Genomic DNA, 13,523 nt, shown 5'->3' on the forward strand with positions numbered 1-13,523 from the left:
TTTATAATATTAGCTAGAGCTGTGTGAAGTTTTGATAGCCAATTCAATTTGGAGGAGATTTGGCCCGATTTGGTTGCAAATTTCTGAATCTGAATCAAATCAGGAGACCCATTAAAAGGTCTGAATTGAATCAGAAGCCTCAGATCGATTCAGAGAGATTTGGAGATTCAGCCATAAGCTATACAGGTAGGCAGGAGGGAGAAGGTGAAGGACTGTGACTCGGCTTGTCCCAGCCCCAGCCCCAGCCCCAGCCCCAGCCCCAGCCCCAGCCCCAGTACACCTGCCCAATCACAAATTCTACTTGCTTGACCTTTATTGTGGTTATATATGATATTTAACATATTTACTGGATGAGATCCTGGATCCACTAAAGTCAATGTCTGATTTCAAATGGACCAAAAAAATTCCCATTATACAACTCCCTACTATGCCTGAATGGTTGAGAAGCAGCGTGAAACATCACTGTGGACCTATTGAAATCGCTGCCTGATTTCAAATGGACCAAAAAGTTCCCCATTATAAAACTCCCTACTATGTCTGGATGGTTGAGAAGCAGTGTGAAACATCAGCTCTGGTATGCCCACACGATGAATGCACACCAACTCCATGCTTGCATATTTCACATGTGTAGGAAGATGAATACCTAAGGATTCACCTGCAGACAGAAATACCTGCTTTTTGTGCATAAATATTGGATGTAAGACACATATCTGGCAGGCCCCAATTTGTCCCTGAGGGAACAGTAAAGGATTATATTTGACATCAGAGCAAGGAGGGAGAAGGTGAAGGACTGTGACTCAGAACCATGTTTCCTGAGGCTATCCCTGGGATGGCACTGCTTATACAGTGTCTCTTGCTCTGGGAATAGTATTGTACTACTCCCTGATCCAAATTTTACTATTCCCACAACTTTGTGCTATCTTAGATAGGCTGCTTGAGTTACTCTTTAAGTTGTCACCCTGTCCTACCTATTGCTAATCAGTGCATACTCATGCTCCTCACCCACCTGCTCTCAAGACAGAGTTATAGCAGGAGTAGGTTACATGCCTGGGATCCAAGTTCCAGATAGAATATGCAAGGGTGTATTTATTGCAATATATGGGCATGCAATTGAAATCACAATCTCATATCCTAATATTGAGACAAAAGGCAGAGAAGTATAGAAAATCAAATTATGGACTGATCCCGTCATGTACTGAGAACTTGTATAGGATGGTCTGGATAGGGAAGTTCCTGCCTCAGGCAGGCTTTGGACTAAATAACCTATGGAGGTCCCTTCCCGCCCTACTTTTCTATGATTTCTATGAACTTGTATAGGGTGCTGAGCACCCTTACTTCTCAGATAACCATGTGAAAGATAGGGGTCCTCAGCAGTGCACAGGAGAACTCACAGTCTTGCAGGAACCCTTTAAAAGAAAAAAATCACGGTACCTATTGGAAGATCTTGTAGAGTGTGCACACTGGAAAAAATATATGAGGAACCTAGTAAACTTCTTACAGCAGGGGGTGCCTGTAGTTCACAGCAAACTGATATGTGCAGATGACCAAAAGTGGTGTGAGTTCATTACTTTGAATAATTTTATTAAGTATCATTTAATTATTTTAGTATCATTTAATTAATCTAATTAATTTCATTAATTAATTTTACACATACTTTTTCCAAAATTATCAAAAAAATTTTTTTGCATATTTAAAGAAAATACATTCTTATTCTAGTTTTATTCTTTTCATTCCTATCTTTATTCTTAACTTCTTTATTTTCCTATTACGACATCATCAAGTAAACTTTATTTCATATGTAAACCCCCTTGTTTTTTTATTTCAATCAAATAACCACCCCTACAAATGGAATGCTGAAATTCTCCTGTCACTTACAATATGCATACGAATCAGCACCCCATTAATTGCATATATATATATCTTCCCATGCATCTTGGAGTGTTGTGGTGTGCTAATTGGAACTCCAATAGCTCCTTGCATTATTTCACAGGGGGTCCCAATCCCAGAAGACACTCAGGACTCTCCCCCTCCACACTTCTGCACCTACATTCCTGTACTTGTTGGGGGTCAGTTATTTACTTATTCAAACCAGGCTGCATTTCCTGTAATGATCTTTGCTTTAGGGATTTTTATCCTCCCCTCCAGCACAGAGGAGCAAGCAGCCACTCACCCACCATATCCAGAGACCTGTGGGGGCCTCATGTAAGAGCTGCTGCAGTCAGGATTTAGTGGTGAGAACATTCACACGGTGGCTGGGGGAGAAGGGGGTCTGCTCCCAAAAGGGGAACAAGATGTCTGTGCCTTCTGTTCACAGCTGCCTGCCACAAGTGAAGAGGATGAAAAACACCTGTAAAAAAAAAAAAAAGTAGAATCTGGGTCTGTGCTGCCACTGGATCCATGTGCCCGGGGGTTAAGGGGTTTAGAGAGAGAGGGTGGCACAGGGCAGCTGCCATGGTGCTGCCTTTCACCTCAGGACCAAGAGGAGGGCTGGAGGCCTGGGCCCAGGTGCCCCCAAGGTCCAGCTGGAGCAAGGAGGCAGCTGCCACAGGGACATGGCAACTGGCTAGTGTGCAGGAGGGAACAGCAGGCTTGGAGCAGCACCCCCCCCCCACCATTACTGCAGCCCACCTCTGCCCCCCTACTAGAGACGTGCTTAAGAGACTGACAGAAGTGTTGCAACAATGTGGGGTTTTTTCATAGAAATGCTCAGCAGTAACTGCTGAATGTTTTAGCACTCTGTGCTGATTGATCAGTGGACTACAGAGCACCCTCGCCAACTGCAACAGTCAGAACGTATGTGGCCAGGCAGTTCCACACAATGGCTCCCTGACTGGCATTTGCATGCTGATTGTACAGGGTACCATGCCCTGTCTGCCCACTGCCTTCCACACTCCCTCAGACAAGGAGTTGTTGAAAACCTCCCCCCGGTCTTGCAAATATTGTGGAGTACACAGGCTGTCACAATGAATGCCATAATGTTTTTTGGCTCCACCTTGAGCCTGAAGTTCAATGACCTCCACTGTGTTTTCAGATGGCCAAAGGCACATTCGGTCATCCAGCATTTCCTGAAGTAGTAGTTGAATGCTGTCTTTTGCCAGTCAGTAACATATTCTCTATATGTCTTCATGAGCCAGGCCTAGAGCAGGTAAGCTGTGTCTGCTATGATAAGCAGGTGCATCACAACACCCTGGATCACTGTATCGTGGACTCCGGGTACATATTGTCCTTTTTGCTTCGTGCCAGGCAGTGGCATAGTTTGAAAGACATGTACATCATGAGCGCTGCCTGCCCAGCCTGTATAAATGTTAGTGACGTGTCCTTGATGATTAACTATGGCCTGGAGGATCACTGAGGCAAATCCCTTCCTATAGGTGAATGACCAGCTCCCCTGAGATGGGAATTAGATGGGTTGTCTAATGCACCTATGCAGTTAGGGAACTCCATAGCCTTGAAGCCTTCAACAACTTCCCTGGGGTTAAGGAGACAGATGAACCTATTTGCTTCAACATCCTGCAGCAGCTGGCATACCTCATGTATTGCCACCCTGGCCATGCAGGGAGCCACACCAAACTGGTTCCCAATGAAGCGGAGGCTGGTGGGGATGGCCAGCTTCATGATGGCCTTGGCTACCTTCTTTTCTGGTGCAATGGAGTGATGCATGACTCTGTCCTGGTGCTCAATGTGAAGTGACAGCAGTGAAACTATGTACAAAAATGTCTCCCCGTTCATGTGGAAGCTTTCAAGCCATCCCAAGTCAACATTACAATACGTTCCCACTACTCAGAGCTGCTCGCATGGGCCCAGACCTTGCAATCATTGGTCTGTAGGTTGATCCATAGAACCTGTCAGCCTCAAGATCCATGGATTCCTCTCAGTTCTCCGACTCCAGCTTATGTCTCACTGACTGGTATAGCAGGGCATGAGAAGCTGATACCCTGGATTGACACCTCTGTAGAAGGTCCATCATGGTCTGCATTGTATTCAGTAGCAGTATCTCCGCATTATCAAGTGCCTCCATTCGCTAGTTGGACACCTCCAGGGCATCCAACAGCATCTGGTTTTCCTCACAGATTCCATCAGGAATGAGTGAAGCCATCTTGTTATGCAAGAAACATCAGTTACTGTGTCGCTTAGAGCACCACCTGCTTGCACTAAGGAGGTTGACTAGTGCAAGCAGGACTTTTGAATAGGGTCATTAGCATTATAGCAGCCATGGGCCTTTACATTTCAATTCTTAAAAACCTCAGGTTCCTGTAACTGCCCCTCCTGTAAAAACTTGGGGTATCCTATTACTCCAGAAACCTATCACCTGCCTAAGGCTGCAGATAATAGCAACTAGTGGAACAATGACTAGACCCACCGTGAATTTTCATCCCAGCAAACACCCCCAAACCCAGCATAGGCCAGGGAAGAAAGGTGGGTATGAGGTCCCTACACTTTTTTGGAATAGGTCCCATTAGCACACCAAGAGCACAGATATCAAGGCACCAGAAACAAGAAGTAAAACTGCAATCACAAAAGTAAAAAATCTCCCTACACCCAATTTTCAATGACAAGCCCTCAGAGTAGCAGGCACTGAGCAGAACACTGAAATGGCCCAACCTCAAATTAGGGGTTGGTGAATAGGGAGATTAGCATTAAGAGTATTAACAACCCCACTCTTTACATTTTAATTCCTATACATTGCAAGTTCCTGTAACCATCCCTCCTGTAAAAACTCGGGGTGTCTGATGACCCCATAAGCCTGTCATCCAGCACACCTGCCATCTGAATTAATGGTGTTAGGGAGACAATTATGCTGGAGCTAGTGGAAATGGGATGTTTTAGAGGTGTAGGGACACAGGGGTTCATCAGGGCTGTCCCTATAGGACACCACCAAGATGAACCTGGAAAAGTGTCCGCCCTCCTGGAACTGCAGATTGACATTGGGGAAGGGGCCTGCACACTGAAAAAAAAAAAATGATGCCTGTAGTCTACTATCTGCCATTATGAGACTAGTCACCTGCTTAATGCTTGTAGCAGTAAATAAAACCACACTTAGCAGCCCACATAAAGTGGGCAATTGGTTATTAATTCTATGCAGTAACCCTGAAATAGGGAAACAGGATACACCTTTCGCTGGTGCAAGTCATTTTTATTCCATTGAGTGGTTTCACGACACTACTCACAGTATTAATCTCAAGTTAGGTGTCCAGCGTTCAATAGCACGTTTTGCTGTGTGGTATTTCTATAATAGCACTGAGTCACGGCACACCACACACCACATTATCCCTGATGATGAAGAAGGGAGCACATACAACACGCTGATCAATCTCCAAGGCAGCCTGGGATCACCTTGACCTGCAACCCCACAACATACCCTGAAGCTCTTTGGACACCCACCACACCAATTGAAATAGGAGACGACAATGACGGATAGGTGTTTTTTAATTCTTCATTTAATAAAATGATAATAAGAGGTCAGCAGAAGATTGATTCATGTCAGGCTCTCCAGCTACACCTGGTATGAGAAAACATTCATTACACACAAATCCCTGCAAATTGTAGCAACACTTCGTGGACAAAGGGGCTCACTACACAAAAATTGTAGTGACACCTGATGGACAAAGGGGCTCACTACACGTCATTCAGTGACTTGCCATGTACACATGACAGATTAATGGCTGCACTGTTCCAAGTTGCATCATTGCAAACTAAACTACATCAGGATAGGGACTAGTTAGTGATGATGCAAACTCTTTTAAATAACCAAAAACTCACATACGTGTAAAGTGTGATGCCATTAAGCTACACAAAGGAAAATTTTAGTCACATGTACATTGTCTGAGCATAACATGTACAAGTACCCGGGGCACTAGATTACTCTTTTCAGTTCTATTAAACTACAGAGTGGAATGTCACATAAAAACAAGTTTAAAAGGTATAACCTAAAAAAAAAATCCTGAGATGCCTGAAATCACCTTTATTGTAAGGCTTGCCAGATTCTTTTGTGTTTTGCAATTAAATCACAAGCTTCATTCACCCACATACATTTTCTTAAGCAGTTTGTGAAGAGCCACTATAAATACTTGGAACAGCATCTCAGTTAAACCCTTTAAACTGAAGCGTATATCCCTAGGAGAGTATTATCTCTTAGCCTATATATCCAAAGTTGATCATTTAGTTTATTGCTTGGGATTTTTATCCCTCAAAGAAGCTAGATCTACCCACGCTCCCCAAAACTTCCAATGATTCAAATTAAAACTAATTAAAATGTATGAACTCTTAATGAAAAAGAACAGAAAATGTTATATGGTCTAAATTCAAACCCTATTAGTTAAGTTGCCTCACCAAAAAAGATGTATTTTTCCTAGATTGTTTGCAAATCCTTATGGATAAAATATTTTATTTGGGAGAAAGCATAAAAATAAATTGATTTGCTGACACTTTAAAACCACAGAGGATTAAAACTTAGGTAAAATCAGTAAGCTTAAGCACCATGTGTAATAATGTCCTATAATGTCCCTCTCCCACAGTTTTGAATCTATACTTCTAAAAGCCAGGTGTAGTTAGTACTGAGCACCTGCCAACTGACTTCTGAATCTATCCCAAGAGCCATTTTACCATCTGAGAATGGGAGAAGATATATATCGGAGATTTCCCATATGCCTATATTAAACATATTATTGCTTATAGCCTTACTGATTTATAGGACATGGAGGAGACAGAGATTAAAGGGAATACTGTAATGGAATAGGATTTTCTAATACTCTACCAATAGCAAATTATAAATAGAAAAATCACTTTCAAGAGGTGCTGTAAGTTTTACTTTAAAAGCTAACAATCAGATAAGTAACTTATCATTTTGGTACCCCTGGAAAACAGCACATATGGAACTCCACACTCAGGGAAATCAGTCTTTCAGATTTATCAAAATGCTTTCAAAGAATCCACTGGGACCCAGCATGGCGGGTCCCAGCTGGCTACTCCTTTTGTTCTGGAGTCATTGCCAGCTCCCTTTCCAGATCCCCATCTGGAACCGACTCTCTCCTGCGGGATGCCTCATCCCGTTGCTCACCAGACCTGTAACCTCTTCCCCTCTTCAACTCACCACTGGCATCTGGAGTCCCGTTGAAGGTATCTGATGTCTCTATGGGCCTGGCAGCCACGTGGTCCCTTTCTCGGGTCTCAGCTCTGTGTTTAGGGGTAGTCTTCCCCTGGACTCTTGGGCAATCCCTCTCTGAGTCACTCTGTGCCTGCAGGCATCTTTCCCAGGGCTTCATCCTCCTTATATGCCCAGATGCCTAGCCCCATTGGCTCACCAGAGGCATGGGAAATCTCCCCACCTGCCCCCACCTGGGCATCATTACTGTCAGCTGCAGGGGTTTCCTCATGTAACATGGCTTCAGCCAGGAACCCTGTTACACACCTCCCCCTCTGGTCTCTTAGTTTCCCTCCCCCTTTTTGGAGGGTGTTGGATAGTTCGGCATGGAGAAGGGGTCGCTGAGGAGCCCCAGAAGGGGAGCAGAAATGAGAAAGCAACAAAAAGAAAGAACTACAAAAAGGGCGAAGAGAGGGGGGGAAAAAAGGGAGCAAAAACCTCTTCTCAGAAACCCTTGCGTGGGTTAGAAAGTAATAACATCGGGGCTCGGTACCTGACTTTTCTGCGTGTCATCTAGGTAGTATGTTCTTGTTGAGGTCATCTCTGGGGTGGGATAAGAAATCTACATTCTTGTTCCTTATGCCCGCTCGGTGCTCCACTGAAAAACAAAATGGCTGTAAGGCCAGAGACTATCTCTGGCGTTATTCAACCTAGCTGTCCGTAACCATCGCAGGGGCGTGTGATCAGTGATAAGCACAAATTCCCTGCCCAACAGATAGTACTGGAAGAGCTCTATGCACCATCATATTGCCAGGCATTCCTGCTCTATTGTGGAATAACAGGTCTCTGTTGGGTTGAGCTTTCTACTGGCAAATGCCACTGGTCTTTCTGCTCCCTGCTCCTTTTGGAATAGTATAGCCCACTGGGCTACTGATGAGGTGTTTGTTTGTAAAAAGAAGGTTTTTTGGAAATCAGGTGGGATCGGGGTGTGCCTCCCCTTAATCAACTCCATCAGTGGCTCTGCCTTTACTGAAAAGTTGGGGATAAAATGCCAGTAGTAGTTGGCAAACCCCAGGAAGGATTGGAGTTGCTTCAACTTTCTTGGTAAGGGGTGCTGTTTTATGGCAGCCACTTTGTCAGTCATCGGCTTTATGACCCCCTGGCCTACCAAGAATCCCAGGTATTGCATCTCCCTCTTTCCCAGTGCAGTTTTTGGGATTGGCGGTGAACCCTGCCCGTCTGAGACTTTCCAATATCTGCTGAAGATGTCGACGATGGGCTTCCCAGTCGGATGAAAAAATAATAATATCATCTACGTAGGCCGCCTTGTAGTCCTGGTGTGGGGCAAGTATACGTTCCATTAACTGTTGAAAGGAGGCGGCAACCCCATGTAGCCCAGGCCACATTCTTTTAAATTGGAAGAGGCCCCACAGGGTGCCAAAGTCCATTTTTTCTTTGTCTTCCATGGCCATCAGGATCTGCCAGTACCCTTTGGTGAGATCCAGGGTGGATATATATCGAGCCTGACCCATTTCCTCTAACATGTCATCAATTTGGGGCATCAGGAAGGCATCGAATGTGGCAATTTTGTTTAGTTTCTGGCAGTCAATGAATAAACGAATCAACCTGTCCTGTTTTTGCACCACTACTATGGGGGTCCTCCAGGGGCTTTTAGATTCTTTGATAATCCCCAGTCTCTTCATCTGCTCAATTTCCTGCCTGATGACCAGTCATAGGTGGTGAAGTAGCCTCCTCCAGTGATCTCCAATTATGCATCCCTGTGGGGTCATGATGTGGTGGACCCCCCTGGCCTCTCCTGGTACTCCTCTAAATACATCATGAAATTTGGCAATCAGGGCTCTCATTTCGGCTTGACAGCTTGGGTCTAGTTGGTTGTCTATCTTGGGCTCCCCTTGAGCTTCCGTCAGGTCCCAGACGGTTGTCCCATCTTCTTCCTCAATCTCATCTATGGCTTCATTAGCCACCTGTCTCCTTGATGCCATTTTCACAGCAGGTTGATGTGATATATTTGCTTTCTCCATGTCGGTGTTGTTCACAAGACCTCATAATTCACAGGCCCTGTGCATCAGGTCTTGTCACCGGGCCATGATCTTGTGGGTGTTGTCTGGGAACAATACCACTAGCCAGTACCCTACCTGAAGTTCCTTTTCAATGGATCAGGTGTTGTACTGTTGTTTCTATTTCTCTTGGCACTGGCTAAGGTTTTTTTGTGCTATTTCTTGGGACCTTTGCAGCCACTCCCTGAACTTCCCCACTACCTGTGGTAGTGACGGGTCAGTCCCAGCTTGCATCCACTCCTCACATATTAGGTCTAATAGATCTTGAGAGCTGTGACCGTAGATTAATTCAAATGGGGCATATCCGGTTGAAGCCTCCCTTATCGCGAAGAGTAGTGGGGGTAGTATGGCATTCCACTCCCGGGGGTCCCCCTGTATGCATGCCCTGATCATTCCTTTGAGGGTGCAGTTAAACTGTTCTACTAGGCCATTGGTTTGAGGATGATAAACCAAAGTGCACAGTTGTTTAATTTTCAGCACCTGGCAGACCCCCTTTAAAATCTTTGACATGAAATTTTTCCCTTGGTCCATCAAGATTTCATGGGGTATCCCCACCTAGGCAATCCATCTCAATAGAGCTGCCACTATGGCTGGAGCTGTCACTGACCTCAATGGTACCACTTCAGGAAATCGAGTGACATAGTCAATGATCACAAGGATGAATTGATACCCCATCCTACTACATGGGAAAGAACCAGCTATATCCATTGCCATTTGATCAAATGGCTGCCCAATCAGGAGCATTGGTATCAGGGGGACCCTTACCGGCCTTATTCCCTCGGTATTTTGACATTCCGGATATTCCGCGCAGAGCTTCTCTGCCATCTTACATATGCTGGGCCAGAAGACCTTGCACTTTAGCCTGGCCTCTGTCTTGTCTCTTCCTAGGTGCCCCCCCCCCCCATGGGCAGGGCGTGGGCCACCTGCAACAAGACCTCCCAATATTTCCAGAGCACCAGGATCTGAGCTGTCTCTCCTCCCTCCTCTTGATCCTCTACCCAGTAAAGAAAGCCTTTCCTTACCTCGTATCACGGGTTTTTGGGGGGTGTCTTCAGATCTCTGGTTTATTCCTTGGTTCTGGTGAGCTGGGATTCCCATAAATTCCTGAATAAGGGTTCCTGATGTTGTCCCTGATGAAAGTCCCCATTTCTTATAATCTGGTCTACATCCAGTTCTTCCTCCAGATCTCCAAAGCAAAGAGCCTGGGGGTTCCTTTCTTCTTCCTTGTGTGTCTCTGTAATCAGCTGGTGAATAACCTCCTCCAAGTGTGGCCAATCCATGCCCAACAGCATGGGGCAAGGTAATGTCTCAGCCAACCATACACGAATCTCTTCCATTCACCCCAGCACTGAGAGTTTCACCCTCTTCCGTTGATATGTGTAGGCAATGCCATGCATACATATCATGGATATGGGGCTTCCGGGACTCCCTAGATGTGAGTGGAACAACTCCTTATGTATCATCGACTGGGAGCAGCCGGTGTCCGCGACCACAGGAATGATTGCGTTGCCAATTTGAACTTCCACCACGGGCTTACTCTTTTGACCCAGATTTCTGTGCCACCTGAAACTACAATCCATCTTTTCGTTGCATGCATTGGCCGCAGTGGTTTGGGCCTGGGGCAGCCTAGGGCAGAACCAGGACATGTGGCCTGTCCTTCTGCAACAATAGCAGGTTAGCTCCCGGTAGCTCCCTGCACGTCCCTCCCTCCACATGCTCTCTCCATGTCAGGGAGGTGGAGTGATGGTCTGTTGTGTAGCCGGAGCAGGGCCACCAGCTCAGCCCCTTTTGGGGGTCTCCCCTTCTGCCGACACGTAATCTTCAGCTAGGCGTAGCACCTCCTCCATAGTTTTTGGCTGGTGACACCGTACCCATCTCTGGGAGCTGCCCATGAGGTCTGTCAAAAACTGTTCCAAAACTATCATATTCACTATTTCTTGAGTAGTGTGTACTTCTGGTTATAACCAGTGTTCGGCCAAGTCCCAGAGGGTTTGTGTCAGTAATCGAGGCCGTCCTACTTCGGGGCCCTCCCAGGCCCAGAGCTTGTGTCATTATGTTTCCGGTGAGATCTCCAGAAGGTATAAAACCACTTTGTTCACCTTATTATAACCCCGGGCCTCCGCCCTGCTGAGGGCTCAGTAGGTGGCTGGAACCAGGCCAATAAGGAGGAGCTCCAACTTGGCTGCCCAACTTCCCGGGTTCCACTTAGCAGCTGTCACTGGCCAAATGACTCTAGATAGGCTTCTATGTCATCCTCAGGCGACATCTGAGGCAGTCCCAAGCCACAACCTTCTCATACCATTAGCATCTGTTGCATCTCATTCTTTTTGCACAGGTCTTATTGGCATGCAAACAGCCAGATTCTTGCCTTAGTCTCTTGAGTCCTCATCTTTACCATCTCCTCGACCTGGGCCTGCTGGCCTTGGAGGAGTCTTAACGTCAGGTTGTGAGCTTGCTGCCAATCAGTGGGATCCTGTGTGTCCTTCCATCATGGAGTCCGTGATTCCCAGCCAATGCACCACTTTGTTATCGTGTCTGCAGGATACCATCTGTTCCCCCGGTTCTCGCCTGCTATGACTTTGATCTTGTTAAAAAGGGAGGAAAGAGATGAGATATCAGAAGGTACCTGCGGTGTAATAACACTTGACCTGTCACATGATTTCCGGGTGCTTTTATTCTTTCTTTTGTCTTTTACAGTGGCATAGACCACAGGTAGCAGCATACCCAACTTATGTTCCCAGGAGGATCACTGGCTTTACAATTCTAGAGGTAAGTACCACCAGGCATCCCACGGTGCTAATTGCTTCCCTAACAGCTTATGCGGGTGGTGCCTCATCCTGCACCAACTACCACGACAGAGTAGTCCCGGCTATCCCTCTGCTGTGGCTAATAAGATCTTAAAGTCCTGAATCAACCACCCTGTGTGGGAGCTGATACCGCCTAGGCAGGCTCATTACCTGCTAATTGTCTTGTTACCGGTGGAGGCTCTCTGCGTCTCTTCTCTACCTGCCAGTGGTTTGTGTAGGCTTGACTGTGAGAGCTCCCCTGCTGCCTGCACCGGTATGGCGGGTCCCAGCTGGCTGCCCCTTTTGTTCTGGATCTGCTACCAGCTCCCCTTCTGGATCCCCACCTGGAACTGAGTCTCTCCTGTGGGACACCTCATCCTGTTGCTCTCCAGACCTGCAACCTCTTCCCCTCTTCAACTCATCACTGGCATCTGAAGTCCCGTTGAAGGTATCTGACGTCTCTATGACCCTGGCAGCCATGTAGTCCCTTTCTCGGGTCTCAGCTCTGTGTTTAGGGGTAGTCTTTGCCTGGGCTTTCAGGTGTTCCGTCTCTCATTATCTCTGTGCCCGCAGGCATCTTTCCCGGGGCTTTGTCCTCCTTATACCCCCAGAAGCCAAGCCCCATTGGCTCACCAGGGGCCTGGGGAACCTCCCTGCCTGCCCCTGCCTGGGCATCATTACTGTCAGCTGCAGGGATTTCCTCAAGTAACAGGGCTCCAGTCAGGAACCTTGTTACAAGACATTTCAGAACATTGTACCTTAGGTAGCTTGTGTCTGCATTGTGCTGCCTCCCAGCCTATTGCTGTTTTCAGAATGAGGGTGGGGGGGAAGGAGCAGGACTCTGGTCTTGGTTTTTTTCAGCCCTTGTTGGAAGGTGGGGCAGGTCCATCGGACCAGCAGGGGCTCCAATTCACCCACCCCACCTTCCAAGGCAGGCTGTAGAACACCTAAAATGAGTTCCCTCTGCTCCCTTTCCCCCTCCCATTCTGAAACAGGGACAGGTTGGGAGAGAGGAGAGACCATTGCTAGGGGAAACCAGTGCAGGCTTCAGCTAACAGCTAGATTCCCCACCCCCTGGAACCAACAGTGAACTTCTGTTTGGTCCAGGAGACCATTGCAACTCAGAATACTTCCTGCAAAGCATTCTCAGTTACAGACAACCCTTCTAACTCTCCTTAATCACAGTTCTCATAAATTTATATTAATACCTTAATAGTCTGTCTCTCTTCTAAATGGAATCTTTAAATTTAAAGCTATCATGATGGTGTCTAAATTCTAACAGTCAAGTCTATGATAGAGTGGATTCTGCTTAATGCTTGTTTGGGTACAGATTGCCTCCCACCCCATGTTCAGAGCCTAAATAAGATCAAATTAAAAATACAGAACTTGTCCTGTGGACCAAACATCAACTGTTTCCTCCATCTCTGACATTCTAAAGCAGATGGGGCATTACCCCACAGATATACAGAGTGGTGGAGAAGGCTGACTCCATGAAGTGCCAAAATTAAAGCAAATGGGAACATTTAGCAAACTAAGAGACAAGCTTTCTAGAAAAGTGATGTTTAACCTTCCAGCCCT

Source organism: Crocodylus siamensis, chromosome 5, assembly GCF_052110815.1.
Source record: "Crocodylus siamensis isolate JL-2025a chromosome 5, ASM5211081v1, whole genome shotgun sequence".
Classification (NCBI taxonomy): domain Eukaryota; kingdom Metazoa; phylum Chordata; order Crocodylia; family Crocodylidae; genus Crocodylus; species Crocodylus siamensis.